Source organism: Aotus nancymaae, unplaced genomic scaffold, assembly GCF_030222135.1.
Source record: "Aotus nancymaae isolate 86718 unplaced genomic scaffold, 86718_ANA_hifiasm-v0.15.2.pri h1tg000029l, whole genome shotgun sequence".
Lineage (NCBI taxonomy): Eukaryota > Metazoa > Chordata > Mammalia > Primates > Aotidae > Aotus > Aotus nancymaae.
Genome location: NW_026988442.1, coordinates 15911147 through 15925171, shown reverse-complemented (window position 1 = coordinate 15925171; position 14025 = coordinate 15911147). Strand labels below are relative to the sequence as shown.

The 14025-nt window shown below is 49.5% G+C and overlaps 1 protein-coding gene and 1 non-coding gene across 3 annotated transcripts in view; both read right to left on the bottom strand.

Moving 5' to 3' along the window:
- Nucleotides 1-14025, bottom strand: part of EPB41L1 (erythrocyte membrane protein band 4.1 like 1) — a 143070-nt gene that overhangs the window by 101524 nt on the left and 27521 nt on the right. Inside the window, exon 1 of one of the 2 annotated variants that reach the window (XM_064382364.1) lies at nt 5942-6029. The exons of the other annotated variant lie outside the window; for it this stretch is intronic. The gene's annotated coding sequence lies outside the window, so the exon portion shown is untranslated. Of the gene's footprint in view, nt 1-5941; nt 6030-14025 lie in introns of those variants that run through there. 2 annotated transcript variants of the gene reach the window in all.
- On the bottom strand, nt 12789-12892 carry LOC135277139 (small nucleolar RNA U13). Its single transcript, XR_010344737.1, has one exon. It is a non-coding gene; the product is annotated as a small nucleolar RNA U13 (small nucleolar RNA).

Sequence of the window (14025 nt, the reverse complement as noted above, 5' to 3'; positions counted from 1 at the left end):
ATACTAAGGCCTAGAGATTAGTGGGGACCTGCTTAAGTTCACAGCGAGAGCCAGTGGCAAAGCTAGAACACAACCTTGGGCTACCACCTCTCTGGTCTACTGGTGATTTATTTCACCATCCCTGTGTCTTGTTGTGTCAAGCTTAAGTTTACATATTCAAAGTTCAAGAGTCTAGTCGCCCCTGCAAGTCTAATTCTGGGAGATGGCACTATGAAAAAGGGAATAACTTTGGAGACAGCCAGACCTGGGTTCAAATCCCAGCACCGCCACTTCCTTGCCAAGTGGCCCTTAACTTATTTATATAGTAGAAAAAGACAATGGGGGCGGAGGCTAAGAGCATAGGCTATAGTCTTAGCTTTGCCATTTCATGATGGGTGAGTCACTTTATCAACTGCTGGTTCAGCTTCCTCTTCCGTAAAACCTGCCTCACCTAGTCTTCCAAGTATAGAATGAGAAAAATATAAATGAAGAATTGGGTACAAAGTTTGCTATGAAGTAATAATGGATATTACTGTTATCTCTTTTTCTCTCTCTTTTCTTTTTTTTTTTTTTTTTTAGACAGGGTCTTACTCTGTTGCCCAGGCTGGAGTGCAGTAGCATGATGTCGGCTCACCACAAGCCTCCACCTCTCAGGCTCAAGCGATCCTCCCACCTCAGCCTCCTGAGTAGTTGGGACCACAGGCATGTGTCACCACACTCAGGTAATTTCTGCATTTTTTGTAGAGACAGGATTTTCCATATTGCCCAGGCTGGTCTCAAACTCCTGAGCTCAAGGTATCTGCCTGCTGTGGCCTCCCAAAGTGCTGGGATTATAGGCGTGAGCCACTGTGCCCAGCTGCTATTAATATTAGCTTTAATGCTATGATTGGAGTATGTTTTCTGCAGGTAACAAGAAGGTACCTCTTTCTCAAAGCTCTAGTTCTCCCATTTCTCATCATGGAGTCATGGAGTGTTAAGCTGGCCAGGCCCTGTATCACAGACAACAGAACTGAGATCCAGAGGGAAATGGCACGCTTAAGGTCAAGGAGCAAGTTAATGAGAGGGGTGAACTAGAACCCAGATCTCTTGAATCTACTGACTTAATTCCCTAAACACAAGCTCTTACTTTGTGCGTGGGCTTACGGGGAGAAATGGTGGTCTTTCAGACCCCAAATACCAAAGGGTAGCTGGACCTCAGCCAGAATGGAACTAGAGTCACCTTGCCCTCACAGCAGTCCCAGGCCAGAAGCAAGGCGGGGCTCCATGCTGGTGGACCAGGCCAACTGGGCCAGCAGCCAGAGTGGCGCCAAAGGCACAGCTCAGGCCCTCTCACCAGCTACATAATAAAGTAATTATGGGATTAGGGATAAAATTAGTCACTTGTGTAATTATTTTTCTTAGAACAAGAACAGAAAGGACCTTTTTCAAGAGTGGTTTCTTGGCCCTCCCAAGAGTATTCATGCAGAGACACAGATGAGTGCACACGTACATAAGCACGTGTACACACACAGCAGCGATGGTGGTGTGTGGAGCGGGCGCTTGGCTTTCTGTGGGCAGTGCCTCACAGCAGGTCCCACACCTACCAGGCCTACCGCTGAAGGCCAGGGGTGACATTTCCCAGTGTCTGCCTCACTGAACACATTTATCACACTATCACAGGTGCCCTGCCTCCCTTCTGGGCCCCCCATCATGGAGAATCTCGCATCCCATTCCCAAGCCACAGCACATCAGGCCTGGACTCCCAAGCCCTCCCTCTATCTTGGAGGCTAGTGGTACAATTCCAGCAGGACCTGGAGGTCCAGTAATCCAGAGAGATCTTTGGTACTGGCCACTGTGGTAGGTATAATAATGCCTCCCACAAAGATATCCATGTTCTCATCCCCAGAATCAGGTGAATGTCACTTCACATGGCGAAAGGGACGTTGCACAAGTGAGCAGGTGAAGAGTTCTGAGATGGAGAATGGTTCTAGATTATCTGAATGGGCTCCATGTAACCACAAGGGCTCTTGTAAGCCAAAGGAGGAATTGGGGGAGTCAGAGTCAGAGGAGACATGATGACGGTGGCAGAGGTGGGAGGGACGCAGCGACTAGAAGGGGCCATGAACCAAGGCATGTGGGCAGCCTGCAGGCTAGAAAAGGCCAGGTGAGGGTGCTCCCTTAGCTCTGCCAATACCCTGACTTCGGCCCCATAAGGTCCATTTTCAGATTTGACCTCTAGAAGTCTAAGGTCACCCATTTGTGTCGTTTTAAGTATGTGGCAATTTGTTAGGGCAGCATTAGAAAACTGACACAGCCACCTAGGGAGGCGTCCTCAGAATTCACCTTTCCCTCCAGACCCAAACTCCCTCCTCAAAGGCTGGCCAGGGAGACTCCGTGGATCCAGATATCCCCTGGATATACCTCTGGGGAAGAAGCCTGAGCTGGGGCCCCAAGCTCTACCCTAGAGAGATAACTTTGTGGGGGAAACCACCCCAGAAAGAAGGTGATGGCTCTGGGAGGCAAGGGAGAAACCCTACCTTATAGCTCCATCCAGGGACTCCACCCCTCCCACATATTCTTGAACAGAGGGCCACCTACCCCATAAACCACACCATCCCCAGCAGTAGCCTGGCATCAGGGAAAGAGTGCTGGAGGCAGGAAGCCTGGTTCTGGCCTCAGCTCTGCCCCTGTGTCACCAGGTGGTGAGAGACCAGCCCCTTCTTCTCTCTGGGCCTGACCATTGTCATCACGGCTCACTGTATATCAAGTGTCTTACATGCTTTCACGCATAGAAAGCCTCACAGGGACCCTGTGAGGTGGCTCCCTGTCATGATGCTCACTTTACAGCTGAGGAAGTGGACTCAAGGTGGTTAAGAGGGGAGGCTGGTTTGAACCCAGGCAGCCCACTCCATAGCCCTATTCTGCCTCCCGCCTTAGAGGGAATGAATGGATGGACAGTGGACGGTTGGGAGCAGTCCCTATACACAAGAAACGGACTCTTCAGATCTAAGAGAAATTTTAAAAAGGCTGGGTGCAGTGGCTTACGCCTGTAATCTCAGCACTTTGAGAGGCCGAGGTGGGTGGGTCACCTGAGGTCAGAAGTTCAAGACCAGCCTGGCCAACATGGTAAACTATCTTCTAAAAATACAAAAATTAGCCAGGCATGTTGGCATATGCCTATAATCCCAGCTACTCAGGAGGGTGAGGCAGAAGAATCACTTGAACCCGGGAGGCAGAGGTTGCAGTGAGTCAAGATCGCGCCATTGCACTCCAGCCTGGGCAACAAAAGCAAAACTTCATCTCAAAAAAAAGAGAGAGAGAGAGAAATAAAAAACAGTTCCTGCCCATTTACCCTGGATGCTGGGGGTTAAAGGTTGGCATAGCAGTTTGGCAAGTTTACCGAGGGCCTATTAAGGCAGCCACAGCCTTTTACCCAGAATTCCCTTCCGGGGTCCTCACCCCAAGAGACATCATCATCTGAAATACAGGAAGAACATTTTATGCAATGTTCATTGCACTGTTATTCATAACAGCAAAAACTGGAAACAGCCTGAATATCCATCAGCAGGAAGAGAGATGAGTCGATCATGTGTTTAATAGAATCCTCAGTAACGACGCAGAAGGCGGCTTCCAATACATTGTTAAGAGAAAAACGCAGGACGGTACTGATGATGCAGTAGAAATTATGGGTATGAAAGAAAGAGCAAAGGAAAACCGGTGAAAGGAAACACACCAAACTCCCAACCATATTCAGGAGTAATTTTTTTCTGCTTCCTGTTTTCCCAAATTTTGGTACTATGCTATTATGGCTTTAATTAAAAAAAAAAAAAAACTGCCAGGCACAGTAGCTCATGCCTATAATACCAGCACTTTGGGAGGCTGAGGAGGGCAGATCACTTGAGGTCAGGAGTTCAAAATCAGCCTGGTCAACATGGAGAAACCCCATTCCTACTAAAAATAGAAAAATTAACTGGGCGTGGTGGTGGGTACCTGTAATCCCAGCTACTTGGGAGGCTGAGTCATGAGAATCACTTGAACCTGGCGGGTTGTGGTTGAAGTGAGCTGAGATCGAGCCACTGCACTCCAGCCTGAGTGACAAAGTGTGACTCCATCTCAAAATAAATAAATAAATGCCGGGTGCAGTGGCACACTCCTGCAATCCCAGCTACTCTAGGATCCCTTGAGTCCAAGAGTTTGAGGCTGTGATCACACCTGTGAGCTGCCACTGCGCTCCAGCCTGGCCAACATAGTGAGATCTCATTTTTATTTTTTAAAATAAATAAACAAATCGAATTTTTAAAATTAAAAACCAGTATTATTTTAAACATGACAATAATAACTGCAATGCAGCCCTGAGGAAGTCACATGCTGAGCAGTTAAGGAAAGGAGCAGGAACAGGCAAATGAGGGCAGGCCAGAGAGGGAGTGGGAAAGCCAAAGGAAAGGGTGTGCTGTCCCAGAGACCAAGGAGAGGGAGCACTTCGGGAGCAGTGAGCCTGGGGTCAGGGTGGCCTGGGACCCAACAGTGACCTGACACTTCCCCTTATCCCCCCTAGTGGCATTCATAACGGCAAACCAGGTGCCAAGAATGATCTAATAATCGAGCCTCACACATTCCCCAGGAAGGAGCCTGAAAAACTGCCCCCACTATGACCAGTGGCCCCAGGAGCAGTATTTACAATGCAAACTGGGCTCCCAGGAGAAGCGGTAACACACCCACCTGTGGCCATTCACCCCCAGTCCAGCCCAAGCAAAACAGAAGCAGCCTCACGTACAATAGCCTAGTCAGAATTTCCTAGTATCTTCAGGATAGGACTCTCTTGATCCATACCATTCACCAATTCTACCACCTGTGTTTCCACGGGGACTGCAAACATCCCCAGGACCCGCTCCTCACCCCAACCCATGCTGGCTTCCCAGGCTCATCCCTCAGCCTCTTTGAGACAAGTCCCTTAGATTCTGTGCCTCTTCCATGTAAGCTACACAAGCTTGCCCTGAGAGTCACATCTTCATTGGCACAAATTCACCCTCCCAACACACCCATCAGCCTTTTTTCTTCTGAGAACTCCCCTTCCTCCCTCTCTCCACTCACCTCATCCAGGATCCCAGGCAAACCTCAGCAAAGGAGGGAAGGTCCCCCAGCAATTCATGTCTGACTTCAACGTCCCATCCCTGCCTCCCACCACACCTGTGACAGACAGTGGCCAGGTCTAGGCTGCTGCCTCCAGAGCCCAGAGGTGGAGGGAGGCTAGGTCACAAAGCTAAAAACTAAACCAGGCTCTGAAGGCCGACAACCTAAGAAGCCCCCTCTGACCCTCAATCTGGTGAGTCGACAAGAAGAGGAGCTGAGTCACTACCAGATGCAACCCCATCACCCCCCATGCTAAGAAACTGACATTGCTTACAGTCCAAATGCACAGGTCATCCTCCTGGGTAGCCTGTGGTAATGAGTGTCGCTGGGCCAAGGCAGGGCCAGTACCAATTAAGCTGCTCCCTTTCCTGCCAGTGACCTCAGTCTCATTACTTTGCTCCATTTCGAACTCATCTGAAAAATCCTCATTTGAGCTCCCTGGAGGATCTTAAAAGTGTTATTCAAACATTAGCTCTGACACACAGCCTCCCTCATCCACCCAAGGCAATACTTTTTTCTCCCTGCTTTTTGGCACTGCCAGGAGTGAGCAGTATCTAAGGCCTGGCCTGGGGCACCTCAGGTACTGCAGCCAATGGTCCCTCCTCATCCCCATCTCCCTGCCTTTCCCATCTCCCTGCCTTGTTTAGAAGAGAGAGCAGGGAAGGGAATTGCTATCTCCTATATGGCAGACATGTCATCTTGGCAACAAGCCCCGTGAAATGGCATTATTATTCCTGTGTGATAGATGGGGCAACTGAGCCACCTCCCAGGTTACCTAGCCAGCAGGTAGACAAGTCAGGCCTGGAACCCAGGACTGCTGAGCTCCAGGACTCTTCTAGCTGCCCAGCCCTACCCTGCAGCAGACACGAGCACCCATCATTCGTTCCTCCCGGCTTCTGATCCTGGGCCTTGGTCCAGGTGAGACAGATGAGGACAACAGGGGTTGCAGGATGTGGGGCTTCTAGGACAGGCTTCAGGGAGCACAATTTTCCTAGAGAAAACCAAAACAATGCTCAAAGCTGGTTGCAACCCCCTATTCTGACCTGCATCTTACAAGGGAATCTACAAGAGAGAGAATCCAGTCAGAGGCACGCAAGAGGCATAAGGAGGGCTATGGAAGGTCAGAGAGGAAGGCATCTGGGCTGTGTGGTCAGGGAAGTCAGAGCTCGAAGGACCAGAGTTTAGCCCAGTGCCTTCATTTTTATAGGGCAGGGAAGCCGAGGCCCAGGGAGAAGAGACCTGCCCAAGGCCAAGAGTAAGTCTGGGTATGTCAGGATTGGTATATAGGTTTCCTGGTTCTTAGACTAGTTTTCCTGGACCTAGGAGGATGAAAGACCTGGAGCAGATGCTGCCTGGGATTAGTGAAAGATGGATGAACAAGGGGGTCCGGCACCCCAAGCTGAGGAGGTGGGACAGAGACACCTACACAGTGCATCCATGGGGACTCCAGCCTTGCTCATCTCTCACCTCAGGGAAGTTGTAGGCAGAAGAGATGCCCTTCCATTCACCAAAGCTCCAGCTCCAGCAGGAGCCAATCAGGGCCTCAGAATAAGGCAGAAACTTTGGTTCCCCTGGCAACTCAGACAAAGGCATCTCCTCATCACTGCAATCAGCTGGGGTGGGGATGCAGACTGTATTCCACCCAACCCAGACAGGCCTCTCCTCTCCCCTTCTGATAAGGAGGCATACCAACCCAATCCCTTTGGTTTTAGCCCTGAAACTTCAGTCATATCCCTGAGCTCGTCTCAGATGGCAGGCGGAGTAGGGATGAGCCTCACTATTGGAGGCTTAGAATGATAGCTGAGTCCTCTCCAGTCTGCGAGGGTCCTCCTGCTGCCACTAGGTGTGTGCTTCTGAGATGGGCCAGGGGTTGTGCTGATGTTCATCAGTTCACTACCTCATCCTCCTCTACAGAGGCAGTGCCAGCTGCATGCCATGGGAAAGCCTGTAGCTGCCAGTGAGGTGCCTGGGCCAAGCCCAGGCATTATTCACAATGATGAGTAAGTTTCATGCACCTTCTCTTGTTCCCATCCATAAGGAAAATTAGACTGGATAATCTAAGACCTAAGTTTCTCTGGAGTGTGAGCTTCCCATCCATATCCATCAAGAAAATAATGGGAAGAGGGAGCAAGCAGGAGCTCACCACTCTTGAAAAGTTGCCTAGCCTTGGTCCAGAGCCAAGGAATACATACACAAAACGCTCCACTAACTGGAACTGCCTCTTTGTACATGCTTTGAAGAAAATCACAAGAAAACTGATAGACTCTGAAATACAGCTTCCAAATAAAATCCCCAGCTTTGTCACCACAAAGGGGCTGAGCGGCCACCCCTCCTTAGGAGGTATGCACAGTGTCCCCACGGGGGGCCCTCCTCATCCCTAATGGAGGACTCATCAGTCAGAGATTTTAGAAAGATTTTCTACACTGAGAGTCAGATAAAAGAGAGGTTTCTCAGGAAGCTACTGAATTCCCAGAAAAGTCAAACTACAGGCATCAAAACCCACATGCACTGTCCATACTTTTCAGCTTTATAATCTCGTTAGCCACCCCATCGAGAAAGACTGCAGTTATCCAAGATGAGTTCCTTCCTTCCCCCTCCCTTCCCCCACACCCATCAGGCCCCACACTCCATCCATTCTCGGTCTCTACTCACTCTGTGATCTGTTTCCTCTTCTACACTTCCACGAGCCTGAGATGAAGCCCATCACTTCTCCCCAGGCCACACCAACAGCCTGCCATCTGTCTCCTGATCTCTAGCCTTATCCTTCCAATTCATTCTCCCACTGCCAGAAATCAGATCACATCATTCCCAACCTAATACCCTGCAGTGTCTTCATCACTCTCCAGGTTAAGTGCCAGCTCCTGGCCCAATATACACACGGGCTGCAGGAGCTAGACCCACTGGCTGCTCCACTTGCCTCCTTGCCATCCCCAACACACACAGGAAACTCCTGCCACTCCAAAGCATCCTCCTGTTTTATGCCACTATGCTTTTTTCTGTGCATTTGTTGTTCACTCTACCTTTCTGAATCCCCCACCATTGAATGGAAGATAATATCTCACCTTTACTGAGTGCTCAGTACGTGCCAGGCTCTCTCCTAAGCCCTTTGCAGGTTCTACCTCATTGATCCTCTGCAAGAAAACTATGAGGCAGGTACGAACAGCAGCCTGTTTACAGATGAAGAAACACAATCAGAGATGTGGATGAGCCTGGCAGAAGTCACACGGTTGACAAGGGAAGGGGCTCAAATAGAAATCCAAGCATCTGACTCTTAGGCCACCCCTATCCTCCGCTCCCTAGAAACAGTGTAAAGGCCAGGAAGTTTCCCAGCCTGTCTCTCTCTGGGTTTGTCCCCAACCCTGCACCCCCACCACCATACAGCACAGCCCCTTGAGTATGAAAAGTGGCTGAGCTCACACCTCAGAAGCAGAGCTTTATAGTTACATTAATGGCCCAGCAATTACTTCCAGCTACTGTCTTTCAGGAAGTCTAAACTCTTTGGCCGAGCATCAGGGACCAGCAAGATCTGGCACGAGCTCATCACTTTCCAACATTAATTGCCCGATGCGTCCCCTACTGCCATGTATGCAATCTATCAGTGGGTATTTATTATGTCTGCATGTCAGTTCTCACTAAAAGCTGCCATTTATTGAGCACCTAAGAGCCATACCCTATGCCAGGCACTCAAGCAGCACTCTCTCATTTCCTTACAAGTCACTCATTCATTCATCCAACAAATACTTATTGAATACACTGTGTGCCATGCCATGTGGAATCAAGAATGAACATGACATTAAAAGAAAAAGACAGGGCTGGGCGCAGTGGCTCACACCTGTAATCCTAGGACTTTGGGAGGCCGAGGAGGGAAGATCACGAGGTCCGGAGATTGAGACCATCCTGGCTAACACAGTGAAACGCCGTCTGTACTAAAAATACAAAAATTAGCCGTGTGTGGTGGCGGACACTAAGCTACTCGGGAGGCTGAGGCAGGAGAATTGCTAGAACCCAGGAGGCGGAGGTTGCAGTGAGCCGAGATCACACCACTGCACTCTAGCCTGGGTGACAGACAGACTCAAGAAAGGAAGGAAGAAAGTGAGGGAAGGAGGGAGGGAAGAGAGAGAGAGAAAGAAAGAGAAAAATATCTACAAATTGTGATAAGCATTATGGAGGAATCAAGAGGTGGTGGCAGAAAGCAGTGCACGGAGTGGGAAGACTAACTTAAATGGAGACATAAAGGATAAGAAGGAGCCAAGGCGGCAAAGAGCCAGGAAAAGAATTCTAAGAAGAGGGAACCTAAGCATGTGTAAAGGTCTTGAGGCTGGAATGAATTTTCTAAATGAATAGAGAGAAGACTCCTGTGGCTGATGTAAATGACCAATGGAGAGACAGATGGCTGGAACAGGGAGGCAGGGACCAGCTCACTCAGGGCTCTGTACGCCATGGTAAGGAGTTTAGATTTTATTCTAAGGGCAGAGGAAAGGCACTGAGTGACATGGTCAGATTTGTGTTTTGCAAAGTTCACTCTGGCTGCCACTTGGAAAGGAGACTTGAGAATATAAATGGTGTATGTAATGTACGCAAAGTAATTCACATTGAACTGGCATATAGGTGCTCAATGAATGTTAATTCCCTTTTTCCTTCTTTCATATGTAATGCACACAAAGTAATTGGCATAGCACTGGCACATAGGTGCTTAATGAATGTTAATTCCCTTTTCCTTCTCTCTCTATGCCCCATCTCAGGCTGGGAATATCCTCTTCATTTAACTCCCATTCCTTCTTCTAATCTATACCTTGTCAGAACTTAAATTTTCTGCCCAGGGCAGTGACTCACTCCTGTAATCCCAGCACTTTGGGAGGCTAAGGCAGATGGATCACCTGAGGTCAGGCGTTCGAGACCAGCCTGGCCAACATGGTGAAACCCCATCTTTACTAAAAATACAAAAATTAGCCAGGCATAGTGGTGGATGCCTGTAATTCCAGCTACTTGGGAAGCTTAGGCAAGAGAATCGCTTGAACCTGGGAGGCAGAGGTTGTAGTGAGCTGAGATTGTACCACCGCACTCCAGCATGGGCAACAGAGTGAGATTCTGTCTCAAAAAAAAGAACTTAAATTTTCTGAGGACATGTGATCTGGAAGACATGTGTCTTCTTGGTTAGATAGGGAAACTGAGGTCCAGCGAGAGTATACAATTTTCCCAGTGTCACAGAGGTGGCCTGTAGCAGTGGTGCGACTTTCCTGCCTTCCCCTCTTCTCCTGAACTAGACCCTGGGCTGATCTGAAGGTCAGCAGCAAGTACAAGGGCCTTTCCTCTGTTCTTGTTCTCTACCTCTGCCCCTCCCCTGATCATGGTTCTCAGAAAGCCTGGTTCTCAGTCAATTATGGTCTCAGGGTAAGTGGAGCATGGGAGGGGACCTAGAGAAAGCCCCTTCTCTAGGTATCCTCTCTCCTTCTGCTTGAGCCAGATAAGGGCAGGCCAGACTGTAGAAAGAAAACTTTCCCATGGAGACTGGATCCTTGCTAGGATGTTGGCTGATCCTATCAACATCCCCAGGAAGCAAGCAGGGGTCGAGGCACTCATTTTATCCAGCCAGGACCTACAGCAGTCAGTGCTCTATCATTTATTTAGGGATGGAGAGACAATGGCAAAGCCCTAACTAGAATCATACAGCGTGGCTGTCTGAGGATTGCTGAGCTCAAACCCCATTGTACAGGTGCTGAAACTGAGGTCCAAGAAGGGAAAGGGGCTGGTCAAGGGCCACATACCAAGTAAGCAGCAGAATCAGGACTAGAAGTCTGCGTGGCTTCTGCCTTCCAGCTTCCCAGGAAGCCTCCCTTGAGAAAGGTGAAAAGGCGGCAGAAGTGAGGCTGGGATTTGGGGGCATGGCGGTAAGGACAGGGCAGCACTGCCTCCTCAGACCTGCCCCACCCCAGCTCCCAGCCCTCACACTGTTCATAGGTGTGGTCAAACCTGCCAAACCAGTCTCTGTGCCAGAGCCGAGTCACAGAGCCCGAACCTGCAGCGGTGTGGGTGAGGCTGTGGACACCAAGAACCAGGGGTCAGGAAGGACACAGAGAGGCCCTTCCAGGCCTGCTAGCTGAGGCCACATGGCCACTGCCTGGAGAGAGGACGGGCACTCACCGCTGAGCGGCTTCACCACCAGGAATGGCGCACAGCAGGACTCACCAGGCCTCCTGTCCCCATTAGGCACAAAGGCCTGCCCTCTGCATCGCCCTCTCCTCTGGACACTCAATCTATCAGCTGTCTGCGTCAGTTGGGCAAGAGACCCAGAAACTTATCTGAGAAACATGACAGGAGGCAGGGAAACATGACAAATGACATGGAGACACTTCTACCCCCCAACCAAAGCACCAGGATAAAATGTGGCCACTAGAAGAACCACTAGATTGAGTAATCGTGTGGAATAGAACTCCTGCCACATTGACTCACATCAGCATATGATATGAGCAAGAAATAAAACTGTTGCAGTAAGACACTGAGGTTTGAGTGTTGTTTGCTATAACTAGTATTATTTATGTTGACTTATGAGTAGACTTGCTGGATCACAGGCTATGTGTATGTCCCAATTTACTAGAAAATAAAATTTTACAATTATTGTTGGGAAAAAAAAAAAAACCTGGCCGGGTGCAAACACACTCTATCCTTTGCCCTCCCCTACTCTGCGAGCAAGGCCCAGGAACAGCTGAGCACACAATGCACTTATGCAGGGAGAGGTCAGTAGATCTGGGTCCCAGCATAGTTTGGTGGCACTCAGCAAAGTCTTGGGGAAAGAGGCCCTTCTAGGGCTTCGGTTTCACCACCCTTCCTGAGGCAGGACTAGGTTAACTGCATAGTTTTCGGGGGCCTTGAAAGTCTGCTCATACTCCAGCTGCACTCCAGCCCTCCCCACTTCCTGCTCAAAGGAAAGCATAATAGGTTACACCCATCAGTGTATGGGGTCCCTGCTGGACAGGTCTGGCTCCTGTGTCAGGGGCTGCCTTGCTGGAACCTGTTCCGTCAGCTCTGAGAAGCCAGCAGAAGACTCCTCAAGCTAAAGTATGGGGGAGCTGATGAGCTACCCATCCCAGAGGTCACTTCTAGGGCATGTGAGACCCAGGAGCCAACTGCTAGGCAGGAAGGGAACTTGGAATCAGCCTGGGCTCCTGTGAGCACATGAGACATAGGCCAGGCAAATGCCCCACAAATGCCAGGGACTGTTCTCATATCCCAACCAATCCTCTCCTTTGGTAGATGGGGAGGAAGAGAACCCAAGAGAGTCAAGGACCAGCCTAAGGTCACCCAACAAGGCCATAGCAGAGGCAGGATCACAGCCCAAGCCTGACCCCCAGCCCAGGGCTCCCAGCACATGCTACCTTCCCCAACAGAGGTATTTTTCCAAATTCAAAATCATGCATCCCATGGAGGAACCAGGAGACATCTTTGTCAATACCCCTTGGGAAATGCCAGAGAATGGTATGAAGTTCTGCTTTCAGGCTGCTATAAAAAAACACCATCAACTGGGTGGCTCATAAACAACAAAATGTGTTTCTCACACTTCTGGAGGCCAGAAGTCAAAGATCAGGGTGCCAGCAGATTCAGTGTCTACTGATGGCTGCTTTCTACTTCAGTGATGGCGCCTTCTAGCTTGTCATCATATGGTAGAAGGGAAAGCTGGCTCTCTGAGATCTCTTTTTTTTTCGTGTCAGACAGGTAATACGCTGACACTGTAACAAGGTTCAAAGATGGCACATCTCACACATGTGTGTGAACACTGAATCATCATGCTCAGGAACTACAAAAGGCTCTGGGATCTCTTTTACAGGGACGTTCTTCCACTCATGAAGGTGGAGCCCTCATGACCTCGTCACCTCCCAAAGGCCCCACCTCCTAATGCCATTACCTTGGCAGTTACAATTTCAGCAAATAAATTACAGGGGGACACAAACATCCAGACCATAGCATGTGTTTACCTGCCATGTTCGCCTCTCTCAGTACATAGGACAGTGTCTGGATTATGGTAGGAACTCAATAAAAATTTGCTGACTAAATCAGGACCCGATGGAGGAGCAGCTGGAGGCAGAATCCATTTCTAGGCCCAAGCACTGTGGTGGTAAGTAGGAGAACGAGAAACAGATGAGAGAGAAAATATGAATCTGGCTGTCCAGACTCAGGCTCCAGCCAGGCTACATCACACAGGCAGGGACACTGTCGGCCTAGAGCTTCAGAAATGCTGCGTTCAAAGGCAAAAGGCAGATTGCCCCCATCATGCTGAATGAATGGACTTCAAGGCCTGTGTGTGCTTCTGTGGCTTGCCAAGTTCACGGGGCCAGTCCCTTTTCGCTCACTCAGTCTCCAGCTAAACCAGCTGCCCTTTCCCTCCTCTGTACTCTATAGTCCGGTGAGTAAGACTCAGCACAGCCTCTGGTTTTGAATCCCAGCTTCACCAACACTTAAGCAAATTATGACACCTTTCTGTGCCTCCGTTTTCTGATCTGCCAACTAGGGTTTATACTATGACCTATTTCTTAGGATGAGGATTAAATGACTTTAAGTCATACAGAAATGAATCACTTATAACCATGCCTGGCTTAGAGTAGGGGCTTGATGAATGGTCATCTGTTTTAATGGTTATTAGCACTTAGTAATAATGTTACTGACAGTTTCTAGCTGTGATCAGTTGAAGGCCAGAATAGCAATGTCAGGGGCTGACTCAAACTGAGGAGGGCCACTTGGAGTGACGAAGCAAGGACTAGCTTGCTCTGGGAGAGAGGACATCTGGGCTCAAGTTCACCTCTATCAGGCTCACCACGTGACAAGTACAGAGGGTTCAGAGGAGAAGGGTGGGCATGGAGAGTGATATTGAAGAATGGGCTGAGATGGGCTTGCCCTGGATGGAGGGCAGTGGGCAATCTATCATTGTTCCACCCCTGCTTAAAA